This window comes from Vombatus ursinus, unplaced genomic scaffold, assembly GCF_900497805.2.
Source record: "Vombatus ursinus unplaced genomic scaffold, bare-nosed wombat genome assembly UNPS02010699.1, whole genome shotgun sequence".
NCBI classification, from domain to species: Eukaryota; Metazoa; Chordata; class Mammalia; order Diprotodontia; family Vombatidae; genus Vombatus; species Vombatus ursinus.
In genome coordinates this window covers 1,803-15,373 of record NW_020950477.1, presented here as the reverse complement: position 1 = coordinate 15,373, position 13,571 = coordinate 1,803, and the positions used below count along the sequence as shown (strand labels likewise).

Sequence of the window (13,571 nt, the reverse complement as noted above, 5' to 3'; positions counted from 1 at the left end):
GAGACTGCTCCTGGAGCTATTAGCCCACAGACTAAATGTTTGAAAGTCATCTATTTAGACTTCCAGGAGCCAAGATGGAGGAGTAAGCAGTAAGTCACTCTCCCCTTCCTTTATTAACCTTGAAAAACCCAGAGAATATTGCCCCAAGAAAAATCCTGAAATAGTGGAGCCAGTAGAAAGACTAGATACAGCAGTCTTTTAGCTCCTGAGCTAGGGGAATTAAAGGGAAAGGTCCCTCTTTCTGTGGCTGAAGGGGAAAAGATCAGGAAGGGAGGCATCCCAGCAAGCCAGTGGCAAACCCCACCTCAGCAAACTAGTAACCAGGCCCCTAGCCTCTGGCACAAGAAGCTTGGGACAGTGCCCCCTGGGCCCCTGAAGCAGGGATCAACTTTAAAAGGCAAACAACATGACCAAAAAGCAACATATAAAAACAATGACCATAGAGAAGTATCTTGGTGACAGGGAAGATCAAAACACAAATTCAGGAGAGGACAACATTGTCAATATACCCACATCTGAAACATCAAAGGGGAATATGAACTGGTCTCAAGCCCAAAAAGCCTTCTTGGAAGGTCTCAAGAAGGATTTTAAAAGTCAAATAAGAGAGATAGAAGAAAAATTGAACAATTCCTTTAAAAATACAGTTGACATAATAGAAAAAAAAAGTACGCTAAAAAAAAAAAAACTCCTTAAAAAGTAGAATTGGCCAAATGGAAAAGAAGGCACAAAAACTCACTGAAGAAAACTCCCTAAAAAGTAAAATGGGCTAAATGGAAAAGGAGGTACAAACCTAACTGAAAAAAATAATTCATTAAAAGTTAGAATTGGGCAATTGGAAATGAATGAGACATCAAGAATCAGTCAAACAAAATCAAAAGAATAAAAAAATAGAATAAAATGTAAAATTCCTCATTGGAAAAACAATTGACCTGGAAAATAGATCCAGGAGTGATAATTTAATAATTATTGGTCTACCAGAAAGCCATGATCAAAAAATGAACGGGCAACATCTTTCAAGAAATCATCAAGGAAAAATGCCCTGAGGCCCTAGAAGCAGAGGCTAAAATAGTCATCAAAAGAATCCACCAATCACCTCCTGAAAGAGACCCCAAATTGAAAACACCAAGGAATATTGTAGCCAAATTCCAGAACCATCTGGTCAAGAAGAAAATCCTGCAAATAGTCAGAAAGAAACAATTCAAATATCATGGAACTACAGTCAGGATTACACAGACCTTGCAGCTTCTACATTAAAATATCAGAGATCTTGGAATATTATATTATGTAAGGCAAAGGAGATGGATTACAACCAAGGACCAACTATCCAGTGAAACTAAGCATAATCTGTCAGGAGAGGAGATGGATATTCAATGAAATAGGGGACTTCCAGACTTTCCTGATGAAAAGATCAGAGCTCAACAGAAAATTTTATCTTCAAATACAAGACTCAAGAGAGGCATGAAAAGGTAAACAGGAAAGGAAAAAAAAAAACAAGCAAACTTGCTATTCAATAAAGGTAAACTGTTTACATCCCTACATGGGAAGATAATACTTATAACTCTTGAGAATGGTATGGCTATTATGGAATTTAGAAAGGATGTACATAGACAGAGAGGATGGCTTAATTTGACTTTGATGTGATGGTAAAAATAAAAACCTAATGAAGTGGTGAAAAGGAACTGTAATGGGAGAAGTGAAAGGAGGAGGCAGAAAAGGGTAAATTACATCACATGAAGAGATACAAAGACATATCAAAGTAGAGGGAAAGAAGGGAGAGAGATGAGCATTGTTTGAACTTTTCTGTCATCAGATTTGACTCAAGGAGGGAATAACATAATCAGTTAGATATAGAAATCTAACTTGCCATATAGGCAGTAGGAGGGGAAAGTTGAAAGAAAAGGGAAGGGGGGATAGAAGGGAGGGAAAAAGAAGTAAGGGGAAAGGGAAACAAAAAGGAGGGATGGATAGAAGGGAGGGCAGATTGAGGGAGATGGTGGACAAAAGCAAAACTAGTGAAAAGAGAAAGAGAAAAGGAGAAAGAAAAGCATAAATGGATGGGGGGAAATAAGATGGAGAGAAAGACACAGATAGTAATCATGATTGTGATTGTGAACGGGATGAAATCTCCCATAAAACAGAAGCAGATGCAGAATGAATTAAAAACCATAATCCTATAATATGCTGTTTATAAGAAACACATTTAAAACAGAAGGATACTCACAAGGTAAAGGTAAAAGGCTGCAGTAGAATATATTATACTTCACCTGAAGTAAAAAAAAAACAAAAAATGAGTAGAAATCCTGATCTCAGACAGAGCAAAAGCAAAAATAGATCTAATTAAAAGAGATAAGGAAGGAAACTACATCCTGCTAAAAGACACCATGGACAATCAACTAATATCATTACTGAACATATATGCACCAAGTGGTGTAGCATTTGATTCCTAGAAAAGTTAAGGGAGTTATAGGAAGAAATAGAAAACAAAACTATATTAGTGGGGGACCTCAACCTCCCCCTTTCTGAACTAGATAAATCTAACCACAAAATAAACAAGAAAGAAGGTAAGTAGGTGAACAGAATTTTAGAAAAGTTAGATATGATAGACCACTAGAGAAAATTGAATGGGGATAGAAAGGAATATATTTTTTTCTCAGTAGTACATAGCACTTACACAAAAATTTACCATGTACTACGGCATAAAAACCTCATAATGCAATGTAAAAAGGCAGAAATATTAAATGCATCCTTTTCAGATCATGATGTAATAAAATTATATGTTATAAAGGGCCATGGAAAGATAGACTAAAAAATAATTGGAAACTAAATAATTTAATCCTAAAGAATGAGTGGATCAAACAACAAATCATAGAAACAATCAATAACTTCATTCAAGAGAATGACAATAATGAGACAACATACCAAAAGTTATAGGATACAGTGAAAACTGTTCTTAGGGGAAGTGTTATATCTTTAAATACTCACATGAATAAAATAGAGAAAGAGGATATCAATGAATTGGGCATGCAACCAAAAAAGTTAGAAAAAGAACAAATTAAAATGCCCCAATTAAATACCAAATTAGAAATACTGAAAATCAAAGAAGAGATTAATAAAATTGAAATTAAGAAAACTATTGAACTAATAAATAAAAATAAGAGCTGGTTTTATGAAAAAAACATTAAAATAGATAAACCTTTGGTTAATTTGATTAAAACAAGAAAGAAGAAAACCTAATTACCAGTGTCAAAAATGAAAAGGGTGAATTCACCACCAATGAAGAGGAAATTAAAACAATAATTAGGAACTATTTTGATGAACTGTATGCCAATAAATTGAACAATCTTAGTGAAATGGATGAATATTTACAAAAATATGAATTGCCCAAATTAACAGAAAAGGAAGTAGAATACTTAACCCCATCTCAGAAAAAGAAATTGAACAAGCCATCAATGAACTCCCTAGGAAAATATCTCCAGGGACAGATGGATTTGAAAGCAAATTGTATCAAACATTTAAAGAACAACTAATTCCAATACTATACAAACTATTTGGGAAAATAGGTGAAAAAGGAGTCCTACCAAATTCTTTTTATGATACAAATACGGTGCTGATACCTAAACCTGGAAGACTCAAAACAGAGAAAGAAAATTATTGACCAATTTCCTTAATGAATATAGATGTAAAATTTTAAATAAAATATTAGCAAAAAGATTACAGCAAGTTATCAGGAGAATAATACAATATGAACAGGTAGGATTTATACCAGGAATGCAGGCTGGTTCAATATTAGGAAAACTATGAGCATAATCAACACCAAAACTAACAGAAACCACATGATCATCTCAATTGATGCAGAAAAAGCTTTTGACAAAATGCAACACACATTCCTATTAAAAACATTACAGAACATAAGAATAAATGGAGTCTTCCTTAAAATGATAAGTGGCATCTACCTAAAACCTTCAGCAAGCATTATATGTAATGGGGATAAACTAGAAGCATTTCTAGTAAGATCAAAGGTGAAAAAAGGATGTCCATTATCACTACTGTTGTTCAATATGGTATTAGAAACATTGGCTTTATCTATAAGAGAAAAAAAAGAAATTGAAGGAATTAGAATAGGCAAAGAAGAAACAAAGCTATCACTCCTTGCAAATATTATGATGATATACTTAGAGAATCCTAGAGAATCAAGTAAAAAAGCTATTTGAAAAAACAAATAACTTTAGCAAAGTTTCAGGATATATGATAAACCTATATAAATCATCAGCATTTCTGTATATTACTAATAATGTCCAACAGCAAGAGATAGAGAGAGAAATTCCATTTAAAGTCACTGTAGACATTATAAAATATTTAGGAGTCTACCTGCTGAAATAAACCCAGGAAAATATGAACACAATTACAAAACACTTTTCACACAAATAAAGTCAGATCTAAATAATTGGAAAAACATCAGTTGCTCATGGGTAGGCTGAGCTAATATAATAAAAATGACAATTCTACCTAAGCTAATTTACTTATTAAGTGCTGTACCTATCAAACTACCAAAAATTACTTTATAGAGGTAGAAAAAAAAACCAATAGCAGGATTCATCTGGAAGAACAAAATGTCCAGAATATCAAAGGAAATAACAAAAAGAAATGCTAGGGGAGGTGGCCTAGCCATACTGAACTTAAATTGAATTACAAAGCAGTAATCATCAAAACTACTTGGAACTTGCTGAGAATTAGAGTGGTGGATCAGTGCAATAGGTTATGCATACAATACACCATAGTCAATAACTATAGTAATCTACTGTTTGATAAACCTAAGGACCCCAGCTTCTGGAATAAGAACTCACTATCTGACAAAAACTGCTGGGAAAACTGGAAAAGAGTATGGCAGAAACTAGACATACACCAAAATCTTATACCATATACCAAAATAAAGTCAAAATGGGTACATGATTTAGATTTAAGTCTGATATTATAAGCAACCTGGGAGAGCAAGGAATAATTTACCTGTCAGATTTATGGAGAACAGAAGAATTTATGACCAAACAAAAGATAGAGAAAATTATGAAATGCAGAATGGATAATTTTGATTACACTAAATTAAAGAGTTTGGAGGAGAAGAATGAGAAGGAGAAGGAGAAGAAGAGGAGGAGGAAGAGGAGGAGAAAGAGGGATATACAGATGGAGAAGAGCAGCATCCAGTGACCTACTTTCTGGTGCTGAGTCTTTCAGGACTTGGCAAGAGTAGTACTAGCCCACTTTCAAGCCTATACACAAAGCTTTTCAAGCTTGGATAAGACATTGTGGAATCTGTCTTCTATTGGTAGAGCCCTAAAAATTACTCAGTTTCACTTGTATGTCATGAAGAGACATCAAAATGGGACTTTAGTGAAAGTTTAATATTCTATCTATTGAATGATAGGGCTCTGAAATTTCTAAATAACTTTTCTCATGGCAACCCTGAAATATTAGTATCTCTGTTTAACAATAAACATGTATTAAATTTAAATTAAATTGAGGAACCTATGAAGCATGGTCAGTCAGGTAGATAGTGGAGCAAGATTCAAACCTAAGGCTCTTAAGTTCATATTCAAGGTTGTTACATCAATTACTTCAGCTCTGTAATTCTAATATTACCTCCAAACTAAGGTTGACAGTCCAACTAAGTGGTCCTACATTATATTGTATTATGTTATGTTATGTTATGTTATGGTTGTTACTTTGTTACATTACATTATATTATATTTTATCATATTGTATATTATATTATTATTGTCAGTATTTTGATGTATCTCATGGTTGTGGCCATTCAGACTAATGATATGGACCAAAACTTATATACCTTTTCTTCTTTGTTACCTATCTTATTTATGCACTCCAAAAAAATCTTCCATGGGAAGTCCAATCAACATTTTGTGGTCCTTTGTGTAAATCTCTTGCTATTGAATGGAGGCCAATGATGTGTGTGGAATATCTAGCCATTTATATGTGCCTTCACTACTTCACTGGCCTACTTGGAGTAATAATATTGATAACAGCTTACTTGTGTATTATTTGTTTGTTTTCCAAAATGATTTCTCATTGCTCTTCCCAATACACACACACACACACACACACACACACACACACACACATGCCATATCCTAAGAGGTAGGTAGATACAGTACTATTTTTTTTCCATCAGAAAGAAGTAGAGAGGGAAAAAGGGCACAGAGAGGTTAGGTAACTGCAATAAATTGAATTCAACTCAGTAAATATTTATAAAACACCTACTATGAGGAAAGCACTATGCTCAGTCTTCTTGGAATGCTACTATAACTCCAACACAAATACTCTTCTCCAGAAGTTGATGCTATAATAGACGTGAAAGAAAAACTTAAGTAACTGATGGAGAGTTTAAAAGACCATGCTTAAATTGGAGGGAGTCTAGGCCTAGGGCACCCTGTGAACAAAGGCATGGAGGTAGAGAAAGCAGCATGAAAAGGGAGGGGGTTGAATATTCCAATTTGTAAGCAGAATATATAGAGAGAAGATGAATAAAGGAATATAGACTTAAATGACAGGTTCACCATTTGACACTTTATTTCAGTGACAATAGGGAGAAGAGGATTATAAAGGTTGAGTATCTGAATTACTTGACCTGCATTGTGACTTAGTAAGATTATGTAGGTGACAGTGTGTAGGATGACTTAGAAAGGTGAAATCCTGGAGTTGGTACCAATTATCAAGATAGGATGATAGTGTGTATAGTGCAATAGTCTTCCAAGTGGGGTGCCCATACAACAACCAGGGAATGCACAAGATGATCCTTTGGATTGGGCAAAGAAAAATTAGGAATGAAGAGAGTAGGCTGGCTATTCAGCATGCTTACAGACAGTGCCTATCTCTGTGGCTCATCTTCCCTTGCCTAATGCAAACTGGGTGTTCTTCCCCAGATAGGCAATATTTTCCCCTTCTTTGCCCCATCCCCAGACACCAGACCGCTTTATCACTGCTAATCTTGTTGCCACTTCTTCCACTCTCACCTCAAAAGAAATGCCCTCATTTTAATTTCCCTGAATCTGGCAAGAAAAAGGAAGGGAGGGGAAGGGATAGAAGAGGAGAGGAGAGGAGAGGAGAGGAGAGGAGAGGAGAGGAGAGGAGAAGAGATGAAAGTAAATGGGGAAAAAATTAAGGTTAGGGAAGGGGTTGACCTAAAGACCTCTATCTATAGGTTTAATATATAACTGTAACCTATGATTAATTTTAAAAATATATAAAGTAAATAAAAATTATGTCATTTATTTCTTATTTTGTGAAATTTTTCATTCAGGTTTAATAAAGCACATACTATATTAATACTATTGGGCATACATATCAATCAAACAATCAGCATTTATTAAACAACTGCTATGTACCAGGCACTATGCTAGGTGCTGGGGATAAAAAGCCAAAGTGAAACAATCTTTGCCTTGAAGGAGCTTGCTATCAATCAATGTGTGTGTGTGTGTGTGTGTGTGTGTGTGTGTGTGTATCTATATCTGTATTTGTATATCTGTCATTTATATCATCTACAGTCATACTTTCTGCATCACAGGGGTTGTGGTCATGACCCCCTCACAATCTGGAAAATCAGTGTAAGATGTTTTGGCCTTCCCTTTGTACCAAAGAAGATGTTTGAATTATTATGGTATTAAAAATAAAATATGTTGATGTTATACAATGCTATACATATATTTTATGCATTTGAGCTCCTAAACTCTTTTGTGTCATCTGCTGGCTTTTGCATGTCATCCGCAGCTTCTACAAAACTCCCCCAAAATTGCCATTTAATTTCTTATACATACTGGAGATATATTGAAACCATGATGAGGAAAGTCATGATGCGGAAGGAATAACTGTATGTCTATCTGTACATAGTCATATGTGTATATGCATGTGTGTTTGCATATACACACATTTAAAATAGTTACTAAGTAGATATAAATCCATTTGTGGGAAAAGATACTAGTGAGACAGAGAAGGGTTGGAGATCAGTAAAAGCCTTGTAAAAAAAAAAAAGTGTCACTTGAGCGAGATAAACCTTAAAGGGAATTAGGGGTTCTTAGAGCTGTTTATGAGGAGGGTGTGCATTCCAGGTGTGAATGCAGTGATTGATTGTGCTCAATTCCATCCCACTTAAAATATGTGACAAGACACCCAATCAATCAATCTCACTCATAGCCCTTCAACTTACTGTGAAAAGTCTTTGCAAGCCATTTGATAAAGTGAAATAATGCCAAACAGGAAGTCTTTTCCAGCTGACTAAGAGATTTCATGAGTCTTGTCTAAAAGCACTGAGATAGATGTAATTGGAAAGTTTAGCAGGGGCAAGCATGAGAGAGGTTTCCAGCATACTCTGATGAGCAGAAAGATGATAGAGCTATGGCTCTTTGGGAGAGGAAGAGGTGTGGATATTAGGACATAATTTAATGATCTAAAGAAGGAAAATATATCAATAAAATGCATGTGAAATTAAACAAAAAAACCCTTAACAATATGGTCTCAACTAACCTTTCCAGCCTTATCACTTTTTACCAGATATGATATAAAGTGTGGTTCAGCCAAAGTAGCCATTTGATTATTCTTTATCCATGACATGGCAGCTAGATAGGCACCTGGAGAGAAAGATGGTTCCCTTTGGACATTCCCTTTGGGACTTTTTTTAAACTCTGACTTCTGCTCTGAGATGAGAAAAGGTTTTCACTCTACAGGTATCTGCAAGTGGAAGTCTGGGGCCAGGGAGAAACTGCTAAATTTATGTAATTCAGTTTGTTTATCCATTCCCCAACCAGTGAGTATCTACTTTGCTTCCAATTCTCTGCTATCCAAAAGGTGCTGTTATAAATAGTTTAGGTGTATACAGTGACTTTTTTTTTTAATCAGTGGCCTCTGCAGGGTACTAATATAGTATTGGAATTACTAGGCCAAAAGGTCCATGATCAACTTTCATAATTTATTTATGTAATCCCACATTTCTGGCCAAAATGATTAGACTGATTCAAAGCTCTACCAAAAATGCACTAATGTGCCTATCCCCCTGCAACTTTGATTTTTCCCATATTTTGTGTTCTTTGCCAGGTAGCAAGCTATGAGGTGAAACTTATGAACAACTTTAAATGTGAAATTATACTAAATTCAATAAATATGCATGTATTGGGAGTAAGTTTTTTTTAAATAAATATATGCATTTTGAGAGTGTGTTATTTAGGCAGCTAGTTGGCACAGTGAATAAAGTGCTGGCCCTTGAATCAGGAAGACCTGAGTTCAATTCTACTCTTAGATTTGAAAAGCTGTGTGACCTTTTGAAAGTCATGTCACCTCTATTTGCCTCAGTTTCCTCAAATATAAAATGGTGATAATAATAGCACCTATTTCTCAGTGTTGTTGCAAGGATCAAATTCGATAATATTTGCGTATCACTTAGCATGGTACCTGGCAAATATTAGGTATTTAAGAAATGTATGTTCATTTTTCCCCAAAGCTCTTTGTATTTTTGTTTTATTTTTTACTCATTAGGAAAGCAACAGTGGAGACTACAGTTCCATAAAATAAGACCTGGGGACCAGAAATGGGGCATCTTAGGTGTTGGTAGAAAGGAGAAAGTGGATTTGAGAGATAGCGCAGAGCAGACCTGCACAACAAATAGCCCGGGGAGCCCTTGCGGCCCACCAAAGGATTTTAGGTGGCCCATGAAAAATGTAGGGTTGTCACTGTTCACGCTCCTGTTTGTCATGTGACCCTGTGGCAACCAACCATTGTCAGTCTGCCTCTACTCTGACCTATCTGTGGCCTGAACAAGTTTAGCCTATTTTAATTTTGCCCCCTACCTACTGCCAAATTGTGCAGGTCTGGCATAGAGGTTGAATTGGCAATAAGTGATAAGTGATTGAATTTGTGAAATGGGTGGTCAAGGGAAAGAACTTATAAAGAAAACCTTTCTTGCCAGGAATTCTAGAACCTGGAAGTCTCAATTTGGTCATTAAGGTATGAAAGGCCAGCTGGAGGTAAAATTGCATAGGACATCTTCAAAAAGGAAGTCCCTTATCTCATCTCTTTCTACTCATGCTTCTGTCCTGGAAGTGCCAGACCCACCATCTAGAAATAGAAAGAAAAGAGAGGTGATAACTGATTCAATTAGTACATCCAGATATACCTGGAAATTTTCACATCTGTCTTTTGAGTTGATGAAGCTTATCATGAAAATATAGATTCTGTTCCTTCCAAGCTCAGTCATCTAACCTTAGGTTTATACTACAGAGCCATCATTCCTAGAGTTCCAGAGTTAAAATGACCTCTCTGAGCTCTTCAGTTCTCGTGCCACCACTTTACCTGCCCTCCTATCTCCCTCATCCACTGCCAGATCCCAACAGCCTAGCTTATTATCTTCAATCCATTTCATTGTACTCTTTGGGACCTTTGCTCTATATTCAAAGAATTCCACTGTGCCCTCAAACTTGTTATGCAGTTCTCTTTCCACCTCCTTTTGATGAGAAGGCTTAAGGAAGGTAAACTTGCTTTACATTTTTCCCCTAAGACCAGTCTTGTAAGGGGTGCTTTGACTCCTTCAACTAAATTGTTTTTTTTTTGGCTGTTTGTTTGTTTGTTTCTTTTTAACAAAAAGAACTTTATTGTTTCTTCTCTCTTTAATCCTACTAGTTATAAGAGTTCTGCATACATCAGATACTCAGCAAATGCAATTGGGTAATTAAAAGGGACTAAAACAGGGACTAGATTTAGGATTTCATTATTATAGAGAATTCCCAGAGGAGGAAACTCCCTCTCTGAGAGGTCAACACATACTCTATAAACTTTAGTTTTAGACAATTGCTTAGAGAACTTAAGTGATTTGCACAACCAACAGATATTAGAATCAAGATTTCAACCCAAGCCTTGTTGGGTCTGAAACTAGTTTCCTATTTGTTATAACACGATACTTGAGTACAAGGAATTTTATGCTCTCAAATTTAATTTTTATGACGAATTCAGATGATGGGTGGAAAAAAGAAGACACTTGGTAACTCAGGACACAAGACCCAAGGAGTCAGAGACTCTGAGACCACACTCTAATGTAGAGAGACAGAATCCCTGGGATCTCACAGTTTAAGGCACCACAACCATGGAGTAGGGGAAGAAGAGGAAGAACATTACTGGTAAAGAGTTCTCTTGAAGAGTGGGCATGGTGCCAGTGTCCTATTTTCAATAAGTCTTGCTAAGTAGATGCAAAGTTCAATTGTATATTCTTGTTGGAATACAAGGATTTTTGGTGTCTTCTAAATGTCATCATTCTGATTTACAATCTCCCCACTGTAGTTATGGTCTTACTTTGATGTCCAAAACCTTAACTGAAATATCAGACTGGACACGGCCCTAGGGACTTTGAAGGGAGAGCAGGGGAGCCAGCTGGAGGAAGGATGGCGATGGCAGAAGGAGCCTGAGGTGGTGAAGTAGTCACAACCAACATTGGAACTGCTAACCCTCAGGGTCCTTGCAGAGAAGGAGGCCCAGAAGCTACTGAAGTACCCCACAAGCATCCCTCCTTGTCCATGATTGCAGAGCAGGAGCTGCTGCTGGACTACAAAATCCCCCTCTGGTTGGTCCTGCTCATTGTCTTGGTCATCTTTTTTGTAGGCATGATCCACCACTACTGGTCCATTCTGCCACAGAGCGACAAGAAGCTCACCCAGGAGCAGGTGTCCAACAATCAAGTTTTAATTCGAAGTAGAGTTGTCAGGGAAAATGGAAAATACATTCCAAAACAGTCTTTCTTGACACCAAAATATTATTTCAACAAGCCTGAGGATGGATTTTTCAAAAACAAAACAAAACAAAAACAAAAAGCAAAGAGGAAGATAGTCCCTCCATTTCCTATGATGGATTCCACATGGTCACAAACACGATGAAAGGAAAAGCAGCAAATGTACTTCTGATGATTCTTCTTGGTGGATGGATCAACATGACTTTCTCAGAATTTGTGACAGCCAAGGTCCCATTTTTTCTGACCTTCTGATTTAAACCCATGCCACAGCAAGGAATTGAATTGCTCACTTTTGATGCATCCTGAATGAGTTCTGCACCCTGACCTGGATTAGACTGCGAAGCATTTATTCCCTGATTCTGGGCCAAGACAATGCTGCAGACCGGTCTCAAATGATACGGAAGAAGATGACAGGAGCAGCAATGCCCATACCTGCAGAAAGGAACAAAGCTGATCATCAGTGGGGACTAGATGATGTTGAAGGAGAGCTCATGGCCCAGGATCTGAACCAGTGTTCAAAAAGAAGCTACAGACATTTCTTTTCTGAAGGTTCAAGTGGTGGTTAAACCAAGACTGGCATCTCCAGCACACTGCTGGGGACTCAAAGAAGTCATAAGATTTTTTTTTTTATTTGTGTGTGAAAAGCTCAGAATACAGAGGAGCACGGGCTGGACAACTCACTAAGGCCTATTCTTGTCAGAACTTATCTCCCTTTTTATGTTTGAAGTCACAAGAAGTAAAGCCTTTCACATGATTAGGAGAACTATTTAAAAAAATATCTATTTTCTAGCTTGTCTCCGGGAATAGCAGTCAATAAGAGGGGAAAGTCAGATAGTGAGAGCACGGCAAACAGCAAGATCAGTAAATAACATTAGGTCCAGTTAGGTCCAGCTGATCTTTTTCTGTAATCCAAGGAATTTAGAAGTCTTTTTTTTTTTCCTGTCCTCTAACAACTAGAGTACACATTTTATGGTCCCTTACAGTTTATAAAGACTTGGGTCAGGAATGCCAGCTGTAGATATTACCCCATTTTGCCAGGGCAGACAGAGGGGCTTGGTACTTTTACCTAAGGTTATCCAACAACGACTGGACACCCCACCCACATCATTCTGATCAGCAGCTTATTGGAAGCCACAACATCTGGAGAGTGTGTGTCATGAAGTTAGCACCTTCTACATCTATGGTGAAAATTGGTATCCATGCTGATGAGGTAGAGCACAGTTCTGAGGTGTCTTCTGAATCATCAAAGGCAGGTTCAGTGATGGTCAGTCTTCTGGTGTTGAGTGGATTTTATTGCAATGTAACTTTTTGGAATTTTGTAATCTGTGTCCTTTCTATTATGACTCCTAATCAAACCACTGCATTCCCTGAGGATTATTATAAATAAGTAGGAATTTGATATAAGTGACCTGGGCAGTTGTGGATTTCATTTTAACCAGACACGTTATGGGCTGATCAGTAGTCATTTTACTTGGGAAAATCTAATAGAGGAAACAGTTTGTGTTGTTTTTACACTGTGGTGAATCTCTTCACGTGATGACAGCTGTAATTAGTAAAAACCTGACCATCTCTACAAATTAGACAAACTGAGCTTGAAAGAAAGAAAGAAAGAAAGAAGGAAGGAAAGAAAGAGAAAAAGAAAATATCAGCTATAATATTTTATTTGCTTGGCTTTGGACAAGTTATTGAATATCCCGGGACCTCAGATTCCTTATCTGTGGAATGACAGTTTTAGACTAGAAAATCTCTTTTCCAGCTCTAAATGTTAAGATGCCAGAATTTATGGCTCACTCATTAA

The 13,571-nt window shown here is 36.7% G+C and overlaps 1 pseudogene; it reads left to right on the top strand.

Moving 5' to 3' along the window:
- Positions 1-11,561: 11,561 nt before the first annotated feature.
- On the top strand, positions 11,562-12,320 carry LOC114037899 (annotated as a pseudogene).
- Positions 12,321-13,571: the final 1,251 nt, after the last annotated feature.